This window comes from Erpetoichthys calabaricus, chromosome 3 (genome assembly GCF_900747795.2).
Source record: "Erpetoichthys calabaricus chromosome 3, fErpCal1.3, whole genome shotgun sequence".
NCBI classification, from domain to species: Eukaryota; Metazoa; Chordata; class Cladistia; order Polypteriformes; family Polypteridae; genus Erpetoichthys; species Erpetoichthys calabaricus.
The window spans coordinates 138780175-138798097 of NC_041396.2; positions in this window are offsets into that span (position 1 = coordinate 138780175).

Sequence of the window (17923 nt, forward strand, 5' to 3'; positions counted from 1 at the left end):
TAAGCATATCTAAATATATAACGCGGATTTTTCGCTGCTTCGCGGGTTTCTGCGGACAATGGGTCTTTTTACTTCTGGTACTTGCTTCCTCAGTTGGTTTGCCCAGTTGATTTCATACAAGAGATGCTATTGGTGGATGGCTGAGAAGCTACCCAATCAGAGCACGCAGTTAAGTTCCTGTGTGCTGCTGATTGGCTCAGCGACGGAGTGTTGCATTAACCAGGAAGTCTCATCTCACTCATTCAGCATTAACGTGTTACTGCTTCAGGGGCCGTGTCTTTGCAACAAGGTCGACGACGTCATGACCGCCTACAAGCTGCTACATGTATTTCGCTATACAGTAAGTGTAAACTTATCTACCGATTTCATATTGTTTAGCAGTTGTCCCTGTTATTAATAGAGTAAAGGGTGGGTTGTAAACAATACAGGGAGGGTTTAAAAACGTCCAAATACACGTTAAATAATTAAATAAATATGGTGTCCCTACTTTGCGGAAGTTCAGTTATCGCGGTTGGCCTTGGAATCTATCTCCCGCGATAAGTGAGGGATTACTGTATATATATTTTATTTGAACTCAGGGCTCGTCAGTTTCGAAACTCATTGAATTAGGTATTCGTCGCATTTTGACAAATTAAAATTGCCGTGGTACCAGTCATTTGTTTGTCACTCGTGACGCTCCCTAGCGTTGAGATGCTGTGACTCACATGCCCCTTTCAGGATAAACAAAGAACCGTGTGTTATTCTCGGCAAAGCTCTCACTCAGTGCACAACCCCACTCGTTCTGCTGTACACTTTCTTGTGTGTGTTTTTTTTTTTGCTCTATTCCTTGTGCAAATAAGTACATTATAATCATGAGTCCTAAGAAGGTTGGTGATAACAGCCAACAGAAAAAAAATTTGAATCACGACAGAGCATAGAAAAGAGATAATAGAAAAATATGAGAGTGGTATCCACACGTCTGATCACTCAATCAAGTACTAAATGCCAAGAACAACCATCTCCACCATTATGAAAAATAAAGAGGCCATCAAAGCAGCTGGTGTTGCTAATGAATAAACCTGTGACAAAACAAAGATCAAAAACACTAGAGGAAGTGGAAAAATGGTTGTTGATCTGGATAAATGAAAAACAGTTAGCTGGTGTAGTATTTCAGAGACCAACATTTGTGAAAAAGCGAGACTGTTGAAAAATAAGCCTGGAATGAGTGCTGATATGAGTGAAGTGTTTGATAATTTTAAAAAGAGATGTAGCATACATAGTGTGGTGAGAAATGGAGAGGCAACCAGTGCAAAAAAAAAAAAAGTTGACAATGAATTTGTTCGCGAGTTTAAGCATATGCAGAGGCTGAGGGTTTTATTCCCCAGCAAGTGTTCAATTTTGATGAGACAGGCTTGTTCTGGAAAAAAATGCCCAAGAGGACCTACATCACTCGAGAGGAGAAGGCATTACCAGGGCACAAGCCAATGAGGGACAGGTTAACTCTGTTGTTATGTGGGAATGCAAGTGGAGATTTAAAAATTAAACCTCTGTTAGCCTACCACAGTGAAAACCTGTGAGTTTTCAAGAAAAATGATATGATAAAAAGCAAGTTATACAGTGTGTGATGTGGAGGGCTAATAGTAAAGCTTGGGTGACCAGGCATTTCTTCACGGAGTGGATGAATAAAGTGTTTGGCCCATCTGTGAATAAACATTTACAGGAGAAAGGTTTGCCTGAAGGTTCTGCTTGTTTTGTATAATGCTCCTGCTCACCCTCCAGGCTTGGAGGATGACTTGTTGGAGGTGTTTAACTTCATCACTGTGAGGTTCTTGCCCTCTAACACAACTTTTCTGATCCAGACCAAGGACCAGCAGGTCATCTCTAATTAAAAAAAAAAACAAAACTATACACAAAGGCACTTTTCCAGAAGTGGTTTGATATGACCTCAGATACAGAGTTGATCTTCAGAGAATTCTGGAAGAACCATTTTCATTTCCTCCACCGCATAAATGTTATTGATAAGGCCTGGGGGATGTCTCTTACAGGACCATGAACTCTGCCTGGAAGAAGTTGTGGCTAAAAGCTGTATCTCAGAGGGAAGGCTTTGAAGGCTTTGAGACTGAGCCTAGTCCTACAAGTATTGTGGAGGATATTGTAACTCTGAGGTAGTCTGAGGTCAATGCTGATGATGTGGAGGAGTTAGCTGAGGAGCATATAGAAGAGCTCAGCACAGAGGAACTGCAGGAGCCTCAGAGGGAGCAGCAACAGATAGTGGCTGAGAAAGTGTCTTCAGATGAGGAGGAGGTACCTGTAAGGGAGGATGTCCCCAGTTCATTAATCTATTATTATTATAATTATTATTATTATTGTAATCTATCTATTGTAGGCATGGAGCTGGACAGTTTGACATGTCCTGCTCCACTGACAGACTGAGGAGATCGTTCCTCCCCCAAACTATGCGACTCTTCAATTCCACCCTGGGGGGGTAAACGTTAACATTATTCAAAGTTATTGTCTGTTTTTACCTGCATTTTTATTGCTCTTTAATTTAATATTGTTTTTTGTATCAGTATGCTGCTGCAGGAGTATGTCAATTTCCCCTTGGGATTAATAAAGTATCTATCTATCTATCTATCTATCTATCTATCTATCTATCTATCTATCTATCTATCTATCTATCTATCTATCTATCTATCTATCTATCTATCTATCTATCTATCTATCTATCTATCAAGGAAATGTTTGCAGAATGGGTGGAAGTACAAAATTTTGTTGAAACATATCACCCCGACAAAGCTATAACAAGCCCCAACCTTCATTTTTCAAATGACCAAACAATTTCCTACTTTAGAGGCATCTTGAAACACAGGCACACAAGAGTCATTGGATAGGTTTCTAGTGAAAATGAAACCTGGTGAGTCCCAAGCAGGGTTCAGTGGTCATCAGAAACAGACAACAAAAAGACCCCCTGAAGGGCAGTTGCCCAAAGCTTTTATGGAAGGAGACTCTGCTTCCAAACAATAAGATGTCTTGTCCACAACACCTTCCTCACCACCATCTCTTTAGGCCATCAACTCTTCTCAGTATAAATAAAGTAAAGTTTATTTTATTTAACCTAATTATTGTTTTTTTATGTCTATGAACTTATACTGTTTATTAGTAAAATACAACTCCATTAATGCATATACTGCCTTATAAAATGAGGATTTTCTGGGGTTCTGGAATTAATTCAATTTACCTTATTCCTTATGGGAGTTTGGTACTCATTGTTTTTGCCACTCATTATGCCTTCTGAAATGAATTAACAACAAGTAACAAGGTACCACTGTGTATATTGCAAGAAAACACACACAACCATGTGAAAGAATTGGGGATCCACCCCATATACTTGAAACTGTTGATACAGAGATACGTCTTTACAGACAGGAATCCAAAACAGAACTGAAGAGTTTAACAAAATGGCAGACAAATATAATCAGAAAACAGGAAGTGATGTAATGGTAGAGTGGCGTCTTGGGACCAGATATGACATCAGGAGTAGGTGTGTTCTTGGGACAGGCTATTACATCAGGAGTAGGTGGGTTCTTAGGACCAGAACAGGAAGTACAGCTAGATTGTCTTCTGGGAATCGGAAGTGATGTTAGGTTGACGGTTCATTGGTTGCTTGTAGGAGGAGAGGAGAAAGAGTTTGAGGACAGCACCAGTCCCTGGTCCGGCGGGACCATTCACATATTTAAGTCCATAAACTGTTTCCTAATCACACATGTCTGAGACTAAATATATATATATATACATGTTTTCTCTTTCTTAAATTTCTAGATTTAATGTTAATAGATAAATTTGACATTTTTGACCATTAGTCAACACTCAATAATCTATGATGAGGGTAGTGAAAGGATGTTTTCTGAAAGGTTTGCAAATTTATTAAAGATCAAAAACTCAAATCTCTCATTCATGTAAATATTTAGACCCTTAATTCATTACTTCATAGAGGCTCCTTTGTCAGCAATTACAGCTTTGAGTCTTCTTGGGGAAGTCCCTACAAGCCTTGCACAACTGGATTTGGACAGTTTACCCCATTTTTCCTGAAAGTTCCTCTTAAGCACCATTAATTTGAATGAGAAGCTGTGACGATGTGGGTTTCACTCCATGCTCCCATCCGGCTACTGGGAGTTCTTGAACCTAACACCATCGGTAATGTCACCGATGAGCTAGACAGTGAGGCACAACAAAGCAAGGGGATGGTGCAAAAAGTGCTTTTATTAAAACAGCAAACAAAAACAAAGTGTCCAAATTAAATAAAGTGCAGTGCATCAAAATAAGTCATTAAATAAATAATCCATTAAAATAGTTGAAAATCTCTGACTCTTGCTGCAGTGAACCAACCTTCTCCTGGTCACTCCTGTTCCCAACAAGCACTCAGCAGGAGCGACCACTACCGTTGGCCCTCGGGTGCCGGCCAAACACCCCACTCGAGCTCGCCTCTCCCAGCTGCCTGCATACAGCGCGAGCTTACGGTTGCTTGCTCTCCTTCTCTCCTGCACAAGCTTCCTCTCCCTGCCTTCTTTTCCTGCAACCTCTGTTCATGTTTTCTTCTTTTCCTCTTTTTTTTCTTCTCCTGCAACCTCCGTTCACTTCCTTTTTTTCTTCTCCCCCTAGCCGCTTCTCACTTCTATTTATTACGGGGACGTGGATCAGATGTGGCAATTAGCAGCTCCCGGTGCCAATCACAAATCACGCGGGAACCGTTCCAACCACACATACCACGCCCCCTAGCTAAGCCACGAGTGCGGCAATTATTTATTTTAAAAAATGGCCTTTTTGACGTGAGCTCTGGACCCACTACACCACAGAAGCATCTCTAAACTGCCATCTTTGAGTCTCTCCACAGATGTTCTTCTGGGTTCAAGTGTGGACTTTGGCTGAGCAACTCAAGAACCGTCAGAGACTTGTCCCAAAGCCACTCTAGCACTGTCTTAGCTACATGCTTCGGGTCATTGTCATGCTGAAGGGTCAACCATCACCCATATGTGAGTTCCTGTGCACTCTGAAGCAGATTTTCTTCAAGGATGACTCTGTATTTGGCTAAATTGTTATCTTATCAGATGAATATTTTTCTCAAACTGTCAGCTTCCTTTAACTTATCATATAGTATGCCATTTACTTGACAGTGCCTTCTGTCTAGCTACTCTACCATAAACTCCTGATTGATGGAATGCTGCTGAGATGGTGGTCATCATTCTGAAAGGTTCTCCCATCTCAGCAGAGGACTTTTGAAGCTTTGTTAGAGTGACAATTCTTGGTCACCTCCCTGACCAAGGCCCTTCTAGTCCAGTTACTCAGTTTTGCTGGAAAGCCAACTCTAGGAAGAATTCTACTGGTTCCAAACTTCTTTCATTTCACAATTATTGAGACTACTGTGCTCCTGGGGACATTCAGAACTTTAAAAATGGTTGCACTGATCTATGTCTCACCACAATCAAGTCTACAACAAGTTCCTTGGACTGTATGGCTTATTTTTTTGTCCTGACATGCAGTGTGAATTATGGAATCTTATATAGATAGGTGTGTACCTTTCTAAATGCTGTCCAATTCAATTTGCCACAGGTGAACTCCAGTCAAATTTCTAGACAAATCTCAAAGATAATTAAAGCACACAGAATGCACCTGAACAAAATCTGAAATGCTACAGCAAAGGGTCTGAGTCCACCATAATAAAAGAACAAGTGTCTGTGTGTCCATCCAGTTGCTGTGTCTCTTCTATCCAACAGATGGTGCATCACAAACAGTAGCACTGCTTCTATGAATCCTGTGCCAAATGGTAGGCAACACAGACATAGTAACTGGATGGACACACTACACTGTAAACATTAACGCTGAGGTCTAACGCTTGATTACCTAGATTTCAACCCATGTTTGGCAGGGAGCATAGCTAGTCCTTATATAAATGAGAGATTTCAGTTTTTGATTTGTAATAAATTTGCAGACCTTTCTAAAACCATGGTTTTGCTTTGTCATGATGGGTTTTTGAGTGTAGATTGATGGGAAAAAATTGCAACATTCAAGTCTGAATACTTTCTGAATCCATTGTCACATACGTGCGCATGGGAGGCAGCTAAAGGGCTTGAGTGAAGGCAGTTCTGAGGCATGTCGGGATGTGGCAGAGTGCACTGACTCTTTTTCTCCCTTTCCTGTAGACCATCCAAGGGAGATTCCACCTGGCTCTGTTGACGTCACTGCCGGGACCGAGCCAATGGAAGGAGACCTTACCGGCTCCGGCCCCTGTGATGTTACGCCCGGGCTCGAACCAATGGTTGAAGAACATGGGCCCGATCCTTATGACCTCACTTCCTGTCTTCCCCTTTAAAAACCTGCCCCTTTTCCCTATACATCAGTGCTATATTTTGAAAGAAAGCAACTTTGCAGCCAGGAGAACAAATTATACGGGTGGCTGCCCCAAACCTTTATGTGATTATGTCTCATTTTTGTGACACCATATACAATAAGTGTCTCAAGAGCGGAGCTGTTATGTAGCTTGAGATATCATTGTACTAGACTTTAGAAACACTGTCTTAAATTAACATTTCTAGAAAGGGATCCCCTGCTGCCACCTTTACCATCCTACAGTTCCTTTGGTCACTTGCTCTTTGTGTCCTGGGGGAGAACTGTCAATTATTTTTTCCCAGAGCACCACAACCTCTCACCGTTGAGATTGCTCCCACAGGAATTTTTCCCAAGACCCCCTTTCCTGTATTTTGCAGGATTCTTCCTGAGACAAAGGTTGTTTTAGCTCTGGCCTACCACTAACCCAGACAGACAACCAAACACACTTCAACAAAAAGAAAAGGATAAACTTTTGAACATTATAGAAACACAGTGCTTAACATAACTTTAAGTGGTGATATAACTTCTTGGAACAAACAGCTGTAAAGGCACCACACCAACATAATCAAACAACAGTCTCTAGTATAACAAGAACATTTCTGGTCTGTGGCTGCTCTGGCTCTCCTACTGTGTCCCGGTAGCTTGTTTGGTAGAAAGGGCTCAGAGCTCAAACAAGACAGCTCTCATTAAGCTATTATGATAGACACAGCCTGTGAGCAGGTGGATGAGCAGCAATAGGCTCTCTTAGCTTTTTATTCTTGGTTATATAAGAGACATTACAGTATGCAAGGCCATCAGCTTGAATCTTGTTTTCTAGTTTTATAGATGGTTATATTTCAAAAGGGCCTTGTTTTGCAGTTGATTCTGCATCGGATTTTTAAGTGCAAGCTACAATACTTTTGAATGTTTGTATATTTGCAAAGTAATAGATAGATAGATAGATAGATAGATAGATAGATAGATAGATAGATAGATAGATAGATAGATAGATAGATAGATAGATAGATAGATAGATAGATAGATAGATAGATAGATAGATAGATAGATAGATAGATAGATAGATAGATAGATAGATACTTTATTAATCCCAAGAGGAAATTCACATACTCCAGCAGCAGCATACTGATAAAGAACAATATTAAATTAAAGAGTGATTACAATGCAGGTATAACAGACAGACAATATCTTTGTATAATGTATAATGTTAACGTTTACCCCATCGGGTGGAATTGAAGAGTCGCATAGTGTGGGGGAGGAACAATATCCTCAGTCTGTCAGTGGAGCAGGACAGTATAATATATATAATATACATAAAACATATGTCTACATAAGTATTTAAGTTATAAATCACAGTGACATCCTAATAATTGATTAAATTCAAAACAGTCTTGACATGGTCCACATTGGTCACCCATGCAAGTAAGACTTTTCACTGTGCTCTGTACCCAGACTGCTACTGCTATTTGCTTCAGACTACATTGCTTCTAAAGTCCCTGAGTGATCTCTAAATGTCAGTATGGAACTCTTCTTCTTAGTGAGACCCCCTCAAGACTGTCTCCTGCTCTTGATCCCTGTGGTACCTTGGCAGCACTCATTCTCCTAGCAGCCACTTGCCATCTGGATAGCTTTTCATATTATGCAGAGGTATTTCTCAATAATACGCACAAAACGTAATAAATTCAGGCTCTGTATGGATTATTTATTTTATAAATGAAACTTGTCATATTTGTCACCCATCTTATAGTTAAACCCAGGGCTACAAAATTCAATGAATATTTAATTTAAATCTGTTAAACAGACAATGTATTGATTAGATGCAGACAGGGCTAAAACAAGTCTTCTCAGCAAAAGGAACTAGGAAAAATATTTCAGATGAAATATTTCAAATTCTCTTTCATATATTGGATCAATTTTTTTCTAACAAGCTGCAGGGTGTACTAAACCTGGGCTCAGCATCTCCAAACATGTTTACAGAAACAACCAAAAGATCAGTGCGGAGTCACTGGCTGCCTTTCACTATTTTAACTTTGACCACAATCAATGACCTTTCCAGTACTGGTCACTCCTCCCGGGCTGTCATCATATGGCCTTTATTGATGTGTGTGAGTTTTGCAGTCCAGAGATGTTATTAAACAATATATCATGTATTATTTTAAAAAACAACACTCAATGCACTACGAAAGGAGAGTGTGATACTGCACTGCACAAGAAGTACAGTATATAGTTAAATCAGCCAAGACAAATGAAGTGACATCATTTGCTACATTTTGGTTTCAAAATAGACTAACATTTCATCTAAGTGGAGTTTTTGCCTTTTACCTATAATTACTATGGTAAACTTTGGATTCTATTGATCCTAAATAAGATAAGTGGGAATAAAAACTAAACAGAAAACATTTTACTGTATTTAAAGTACAAGGAAAGTCAGCCTGCTACAAAGAAGAATTACTTTGGTACCCATGGAAGAAGTGTTTTGGAATGAAACTGTGACCTCTATCTCTTACCATTTTGCCTTAAGGTAAGACAACCCAGAAGAAAAAAAACACCCCTTCTTGTTCCTTTACTTCAAAAAACCAACTACAACAGTAGTCTTTTAGAAGGCCAGCAGCAAAGGGAGTAGGTCTCTGAATGTTTGCTTACCCTACTGTTACTTTCTTTCAAATAAAGTGATATATATAAGCCACTGGAAGCTGATACGTAAGGCTGTCGTGGTGACAACCCAAAACTTTGTGACACTTTTTTGTGTTTTCTTACAAGGGAATATGTTACATTGTTTGCCATCTGCCTCATAGTGGATCAACATTCTTGAATGACGTCTTCACTTATTGAAACAGGATTCAACAGTGATCGCCATATAGCTTTTTAACTCTTGTGGAAGAAGGACAGAGCTGTCTGCTCTTCCTTATTCTGTCCACAGTTGGTATCCTTTATTGTTAAGTTAATTTTATGTTTAACTAGACAACCCAGCTATGTTTCCAAATTACAGCTTCCACATATAAGGCTCAGAAGGTAAAAAAATGGAAACTCTGTACCTTATGTGGTGTCTAATTAAAGAATACTGGATCTGCACAGCAAGTGGGAGAGCAGTCAACTCTGAGGCCAGATATGGGTGTACAACCCTTTAAGTAGAGATATAAGGTACTGTGAATCCAAACACTACTAGGAATAACTGATATTTGGAAGTTGCAGTGGCCTTATACTGTATGTGACCTCAACTCAGAAAGTAACCCCTTTAATAAGTTCATTCTCAACTAGTGTTTAAGGATTCAATATTGGATAACAGAAAACACAGCTCTCTGTTAGGATAAGAATAAAAAGGATGAAGAATAGCATTATGATTGAATTGGGCACTTAAGAAAACTAATTAATATGATTTCGATCAGTATGGCTATTCTCAGATAAACCACAAACCTTTTGTGATCCTTTCTATAATTTTCTTGTTTTCCATTCTGTTTGTGTTGGCGTTCAGTGATTGCAGGGCAGTTCTGTGTTGTTTACGTTTCAGTTTACCTACACTATCCTAGCTTTCTTGACAAAATGAGCAACATATCACACCTATTACCTGTTCATACTCTCCCCTGGTTAGGCTCTTGTTTCTTGCTGGGTACATTTCTCATTATTTAGCATTCATTATTATAGCAATTGCATGTGCACTTAATAATACTAATTAATTTTCTGATTTCTGGGTTTTTGCTTGCCTTGCCTTCTAGCATTGGTCCTTCCCAATTACATCATTGGCTCTCCTTGAGTTGCCCTATGCCAAGGTTCAGCCTCACCCTAAAAAATACCACAGCCTGGTTCTCATCACCTTTAGCCCACAAAATTAATCAAAGCTGGCTCAACCAGTCATTAAACATGGGCAATGAGAAGACCTCCCACGTTTGCATGCAAACATATACAGTATATACAGGGTTTTCTTTTCTTCTGGACATAGCAGCACTAGAAAAGGTCCAGAGAAGAGTGACTAGGCTACAGGGGTTGAATTATGAGGACAGATTAAAAGAGCTGAGCCTATACAGTTTAAGCAAAAGAAGATTAAGAGGTGACATAATTGAAGTGTTTAAAATTATGAAGGGAATTAGTACAGTAGATCAAGACTGTTATTTTAAAATGAGTTCATCAAGAACACGTGGACACAGCTGGAAACTTGTTATGGATAAATTTCGCACAAACATTAGGAAGTTTTTCTTTAGACAAAGAAAGATAGACACTTGGAATAAGGCACCAAGTAGTGTGGTAGACAGTAAGACGTTAGGGACTTTCAAAACTCAACCTGATGTTTTTTTGGAAGAAATAAGTGGATAGGACTGGAGAGCTTTGTTGGGCTGAATGGCCTATTCTCGTCTAGAGTGTTCTAATTGTCTAATGTATGCCACAAATAATGATAAATAACCTAACATCCTATTTGCTTTCTTGAGTGCTTCTGTACACAACCTGGATGTAGATAATAACGAGTCCACTATGAGTTCTTCTCATACAGTGTAAATTTCAGTTTTCAGATCTTCCATTGTGTTTTTTTTTTTTACTTGTAATACCTTACCATACACCGTAATACATTACAATACATTTTAACATGTAATACTTTACATTGACTTATTGTAAATTAAAAATCATCTGTCACAAATCTTCCCATTCCCATAGGCTGTCCAAGTCCTTCTGTAACAGTTTAGCCAATTCTACATTATCTTCTCTTCCACCTAGTTTGGTATCTACTAACTTAACCAGGCATTGATTATATTGTTATCCAGATCATTTATATATATATTGAAAAGAGCAGTGGACCCAAACATCCCTAAGTATCCACTTTTAACATCACCTAATTCTAAAAAAAGTTCCCCACACCATACCCATTTACTTTCTGTTTTTGAGCCAATTTTGTAGCCACCCTATACAGTGGGACCTCAGGTCACGGCCGTAATTCGTTCCAAAACTCTGGTCGTAAGCCGATTTGGTCGTGACCCGAAGTAATTTCCCCCATAGGATTGTATGTAAATACAATTAATCTGTTCCAGACCGTATGAACTGTATGTAAATATATTTTTTTAAAGATTTTTAAGCACAAATATAGTTAATTATACCATAGAATGCACAGCGTAATAGTAAACTAAATGTAAAAACATTGAATAACACTGAGAAAACCTTGAACAACAGAGAAAACTAACATTGCAAGAGTTTGCGCTATAGCCTTACGAACTGCTCGCTGTAAACACTTTTTTTAATGAGTTTTAAGCACTGGGAAAAAATGAACATTTGAAAAATCCGTAATTTATTAAACAACCAAGAAAAGTAACATTGCAACAATGCACGCTACGAACTGATCGCTGTAAACAGAAGTGAAGTGGAGGTTAAAATCCAATAGAAAAAGTCTTCATTAAATACAACGAGGTTAAAACAATGCTCGAATCAGTCTCTTTAAAAACAAGCCCGGTGCATTCTTTAATTGCCTTGTCTGCTTTATGCAGCCAGCCCCCTCTTTCTCTTTCTCTCTCTCTCTCTCTCTCTCTCTCACACACGCTCTCTTTCTCTCACTCGCGCTCTCTGTCTCTCTCTTCCTCTCACTTGCTCATTCGCTCTCTCGCTCTCTCTCACTCTCTCTCTCGCTCGCTGCACAGGGAATGCACAAGGAGAGACTGAACACGTGCGGAAATTATCGGCGCGCACAAACCGAAAGGGAAACTGGCTTGTTCGTATACCAAGTGTGTGGTCGTGAACAGATGCAAAAGTTTGACGAACTTTTTGGTCGTAACCCGATTTGTACGTGTTCAGAGACGTTCGTAAACCGAGGCTCCACTGTATTTCACACCCCAAGTTCCTACTTTTTTTGTTTGCTAGCTAACCTTACCAAAAGCCCTATGAAAATGAAAGTAAACTTACAGACAGACTTACAGCTGTACTGTGCCAGCCTCATGCCAGCTTGGTCATAGTCTAAAGCACATCTTAAACTGGTATCACTTATCTACCAATCTCTGTTTAGCCACCTTCTCTGTTAATAAAACAGACGTCAACCTTACATCTTAAAAGGATCAAGCACGAAATTGCATTGGTGCAGCAGTCAATTTAAACATGTATTCTCAACCCTATGTTATTATGGATTATGGCATTGTTTGTGACAACCATCAGTTTCTACTATAATGGTCACTGATATTTTAATACTGCTTTAATTGAAAACATCTCTTCTAACAGACTGGCCACTACAATATCTAAAATGACTTGGCCACTATGGTCTGTGTAAGTGCTGGACAGATCCTAAAACATTTCAAAATATTCTGTTTGAGTGTTGTGGACACCAGGGGGTTCTCCGGTTCCCCAAACGCCCAACACAAGGTAAAAGCACAGAGTCTTTTATTGTGCATAAACTCTTTAAACCAAGCATTTCCCTCCACCAGAGCCACAAGTACAGTAAGCAGAATAGCATACTTTTGGCTTTTCTCTCTCAGTCACTGGTTACCACCTCCTGCAATCCTGCAAGTTTCATCTATCTTCCTCTCAACTCCGGCTCATCCTGTATGATTCAGACAGCTCCTTTAATCTCCAACCTGGGAGTAATTCCATCTTCCGCACACATGGCCCAAAAGCACTTCTGGGTGCGACATAAACCCCATGAAGTAGGGCTCCCCAGTGCCTTCAGTACCCCATGGTGGCACCCACAAAACCCAACAGAGCTGAGTTGAAGAACTCAATGTCACATGCTGCCCTGTGGGAATCCATGGAACTGCTGTAATCCATGGGGCTGCCATCTAGCACTCCGGGGAAAATAATGCCCTGTGCACACTCTCTTCCCCAGTCTTTCTATTCCGAGGGTGCCCCAGATGGGTAAGGACACGGGTCGTCTCTCACAGTGTCTCAGTAGTATTTGCCACTTACAAACTGAATATTTCCTGGGGTTTACTAGGTGATCACTTATGATTATGTAATCATTACTAGTACTGCTGTTTAATTTGAGAAATGTATTTTATAGGTTGTTGACTTGAATTGAAAAGACTAACTGTTCACTTTCAAATTGTGTGAAGTAAACAAGAGCAATCTGGAGACCTTGAGGGAAACACACATTTTAATTTGATACATTTTTATTAAAGATGTCTTTGTGACTAGAATGAGTCAGATAATATAATGATTTTTATATGACACATTTTGAATCTTAGATGAAGTGATTTTTCTGATGTCTTCAGTGTTATTTTTAAATTAAAATGCACAGTGATATCACTAATTATTTGAAAAACTCTTATTTAGTCTTGTTCATTCAAATCATATTACTGTATGTTTAAATGACTGAGAATTACTAGCTTTCCTTTTTTTGCAGCAAAGCACCAGGCAACACATGATAGATGTCATTTTTCACATAAATTGCCTAGCATGGTGTGCTCTGTATCTATTCTTAGTTATTTTCTTATTAAAAATTAAAGATTTTGTTGCTCTGCTCTTTTGACAGAAGAATTCTGTAACAAATAATATTAAACTCACTCAAAAAATAATCCTCTATAATACTGTTCATTTATTATTATCACCTTTATAACTTGTGCAGCGAGTGTGTGCATTTCCACAAATGTTGGTGTGAGCACAACTACTATCTCTATTGCTTCTTAGCAAATTCCATTTTCGTTATTGCTTTAGAAGTACCAAAATGTAAAAGGTATTTTCTTGTTCCATTTAAGGATTGTGACTGTGAAAATGTCAATGTTTTCCAAGCTTCCTCGGATCTGTCTTGTAGTTCCTTGTTCCTAGTTGAGCTACCTTGATTACATATGTAAAGAGTGGTGCAGAGCTGCATACTGATCATTATTTGTGGCACATTCAGTACATTAGATGACCAGGCCTGGGAGAGACAAACATTTAGTGAGAAACATACAAAGGGATAAATCTAACATGTGTATATAGACATTGCTTATGGCCTAAGTCTTTCAGAAAGCCGTGGCCAAATGTTTATCAGTGCCTTTTGTGGTGGGAGAATATCAAATCAAAGAAGGTTTCCTTCTCATCACTACTTCAACATGTTCAGATTTAATAAGAAGATGTCACCAATGAGAAATTGCTCAGGGGCTTGTCCCTCTTCATTTCATGAAGAGGTTGGCTATGAACCCAAGGCCTTTGAATCAGAAGTGAATGCTTACCCAGCTTTGCTAAAGGAAATTTCCCTTCAGCTAGGTTAACTCTAACTTTGAGGATCCTCTTTGAGGGATTTCTCTCAGCCTCCTGTTTCTTTCACCCCTTTCTCATTCAGCTACATGTCCTCCATGCAGTTTAATCACCCCAAACCAAATCTTAAGAAAGACATTTGGATTTCTTTGGGTGGAAACTAGTCAGTATGAATTTCTAATATAAGAACAGATGAATTCTTGGTTCCACAGGCTATTTTTAATAAAGCACTCATTTCAAAAGAATTTAAATAAATGAACAAGAGCAATGCTAACATGCTAATCAGTCAACCAATAGAACAATGAGTTCATAACAAGTGGTCAGGGCCATTTGAGCAAATCATCTACACTCCAGCAGATTAACTAAATCAACAAAAAAGAGCTTCTGCTCAGATGTTAAACTAGAGTTAACCTAAGTTCAACATTAATCCCAGACCACCAAAGCTAAAATGCAACCAGCATAAAACACATTAAAGCAGATGCTGCAGGTACAGGACTCTATCATTCAAATAATATATTAATCAAATCCTACAGATTACTTTGTATTAATCTTTCATTCAGCACCAGAGTATGGTATCACCAATGTAGACAGGCTTGCATGTGTGCTGCAAGCAATATAAAAACCATGCGGTGCTCCCTCAGTAAAGCAGAATAAAGCATTCTTTTTTAGATTATCCATCTCATTAAAAAGGTTCTTCCATGACTTTCTACAACCTTTTAGATAAATTCTGTCACTATCCATGTGGTGTTCTTCCACTGCAACATCAGGTTAAGATGTTGTGTTCTTTTCAGTCTCATTTGTAATTAAAGTAAGGAGGATTTCATTTCAGCCATTTTCTTGTATCTGTACTGTAATTTTTTGAAACATATGCTCTTGGTTTTGTAATGATGAAGAATCAACAACCGGGTATGAAATGTAACCATCAAGTCATTAGAACCACTATATTAATACAGGGTATTAAAAAAGCATCCTTTTGCTTTCAAAACAGTGTCAGTCCTTCGTGCTTTGCTTTCCACAAGGTGTTGGAAATACTCCTTTGAGATTGTGGTTGAAGTTGATGTAATTGTATCAGATCATTTTTGCAGATTTGAAAGCTGACTACAGTACATTGAAAAGGTGTTCTGCTTGGATTCAGATATGGTGACTCATTGTCATGTTCATCAGATTAGTTTGAGATGACTTTTGCTTTGTGACATGGTGCATTATAATTCTGGAAGTAGCCAACTGAATGAGGGTGGGTCAGTTGTGGCCATGAAGAGATATACGTATATGGTTAGCAACAATTTTCAAATAGGTTGTCGCATTCAAGCAATGGTTGATTGGTATTAATGGCCCAAAGTGTGCCAAGAACACATACCCCACACCATTACACCACTACCACCAGCTTGGGCTGCTGACACAAGGCAGGTTACCACCATCTTGGAGTGTTGACACAAAGAATGTTGGGAGCATGGATTCATGCTGTTGGTGCCAATATCTAATCCTAGCATCTCTGTCCATCAGCAAAAATCAAATGTCACCAGAACATGTTTTACAGTCTTCAGCTGTCCAGATTTTATTGAGCCTGTGTCCACTGCAGCTTTAGCTTTCTGTCCTTGGCTAACTGGAGTGGAACCCAACATGGTCTTCTGCGGTTGTAGTCCATCAACATTAGGTTGGACGTTCTGGGCATTCTGAGATGTTTTTCTGCTCATTACAGTTGTATTTAGTTTTTTTTCTGAGTTACTGTAGTCTTTCTGTCACACTCTAACACTATACAAAGCTAGGAGAGGACGCAGGCATTGGCTGTTAGCCGCTTCTCCACGCTATATTCATTATTTAAGTATTCGTATTACCTGAATGTTGTTTGATTGTAGCTGTTGTGATGGACGGCAGGCGTTTCAGCCTAGCCGGGACGTCCCTCAACAGAGAAAAGGAAGAAAAGCAGCCTTTTCAGGGCACTACATCCCCCGGGATGCTAGATGGCAGCTCCCCTGGACGGAAATGGTTCCCCGGATCCCCTCAGGGCAACATGGGACATGGAGTCCATTTCTTCAGCCCTGTTAAATGCCGTGGGTGCTGCCAGGGGGAGCTCACCAAGAACCTGGGGACTACTCCTGTTACACTAACCCGGAAGTACTTCAGAGTCATGAGGACGCAGGCCCGCAGTACTTCCAGGATGCTTGATGAAGGAGGATGTGGCGTTTGACCCGGAGAAGAAATACTTCCGGGTCATGGACTATAAAAGGACTGTGGGAAACCCAGCAGAGGGAGCCAGAGTTGGGTGGTAGAGTGACGGAGCTGCTGGGTGGAGAGGAGAATTACTATTATTTTTATTGTTATTAATTGTTGCTTTATTATTGGAGAATTGTGGAATGTGTGGTGCTTTGGGCACTTTATTGAAGAAAAATATTAAAGAATCTTTTTGGTGCTTTTAACGTGTGTCCTAAATGTCTGTCTGGTTTGTCGAACGGGACAACAGTGACCCCTAGCATCCACATTTTTTTCTCGATATTATACAGAACTTTAGCATCTCGCGGCTGTAATTTGCTGTTAACGCGTTACAGCGTTTAATATCATTACTTTTGGGAGAAATCATACCTGCGGCAGTTGTTGGGCCGACTTGTGTTGTGATATCAGCGCGCTAGCCTGTTATCAGTCTCCAACTGACTGATACTGACTGATACTACTTGAGTTTTCTGTGGATGGCATTTGGGATTTCTTGCGGAATACCTCTTAATGTTGTCATCTGAACTAAGGCTTCTGGAGTCGATTGTAAACTGCCCGCATTACATCCGCCAGTGTTCTGCCCGCTATTACATTTCTTGGATGTCGGCTCTGTCATTGGGGATCTTAGTGATTGTCTTGCTGCTGGAATCCTTTGCAATTTGCACCATAGCTGTCCAACTGTGCACATAAGGACTACGAAATCATATCTCCTCTACTTGCCGGCATGCTCTGGTATCTGCCATCGCAACTGTTGGAGCTCAACAACCACAGCATTCCATCAGACATCACAGTCATTAAACAACTTGGACTCCTCCGTCGCCCCCGCTACATTCATAGGGGGTCTGGTTGTCGGTTTGTTTATATCAAGACCAGGAGCTCCATTCTGTCTTTGTGGTCAGCAGCAACTTGCTCCATCGCAGACCGAACATGTCATCCAAGCACCATCACCATGGAGACCGAAAACACTGCTCGGCAGCGGCCAAGGTGAGATGGAAAGCTTGGAGTGGGTTTCAGCTTTCTTCGTCCTCTGGCTAAAAGCAACATCTCACTAAATATCAAAGTGGAACTTTTAAATGTTCAGTCCCTGATTAATAAATCCTGTCTAATTTATAATCATATTATAGACATGGGGATTGACATTATTTGTTTGACTGAGATGTGGCATAAATCCGAATCAGTTTTAAATGAGTCTTGCCCTCCTGGGTACACTTACCTTGAA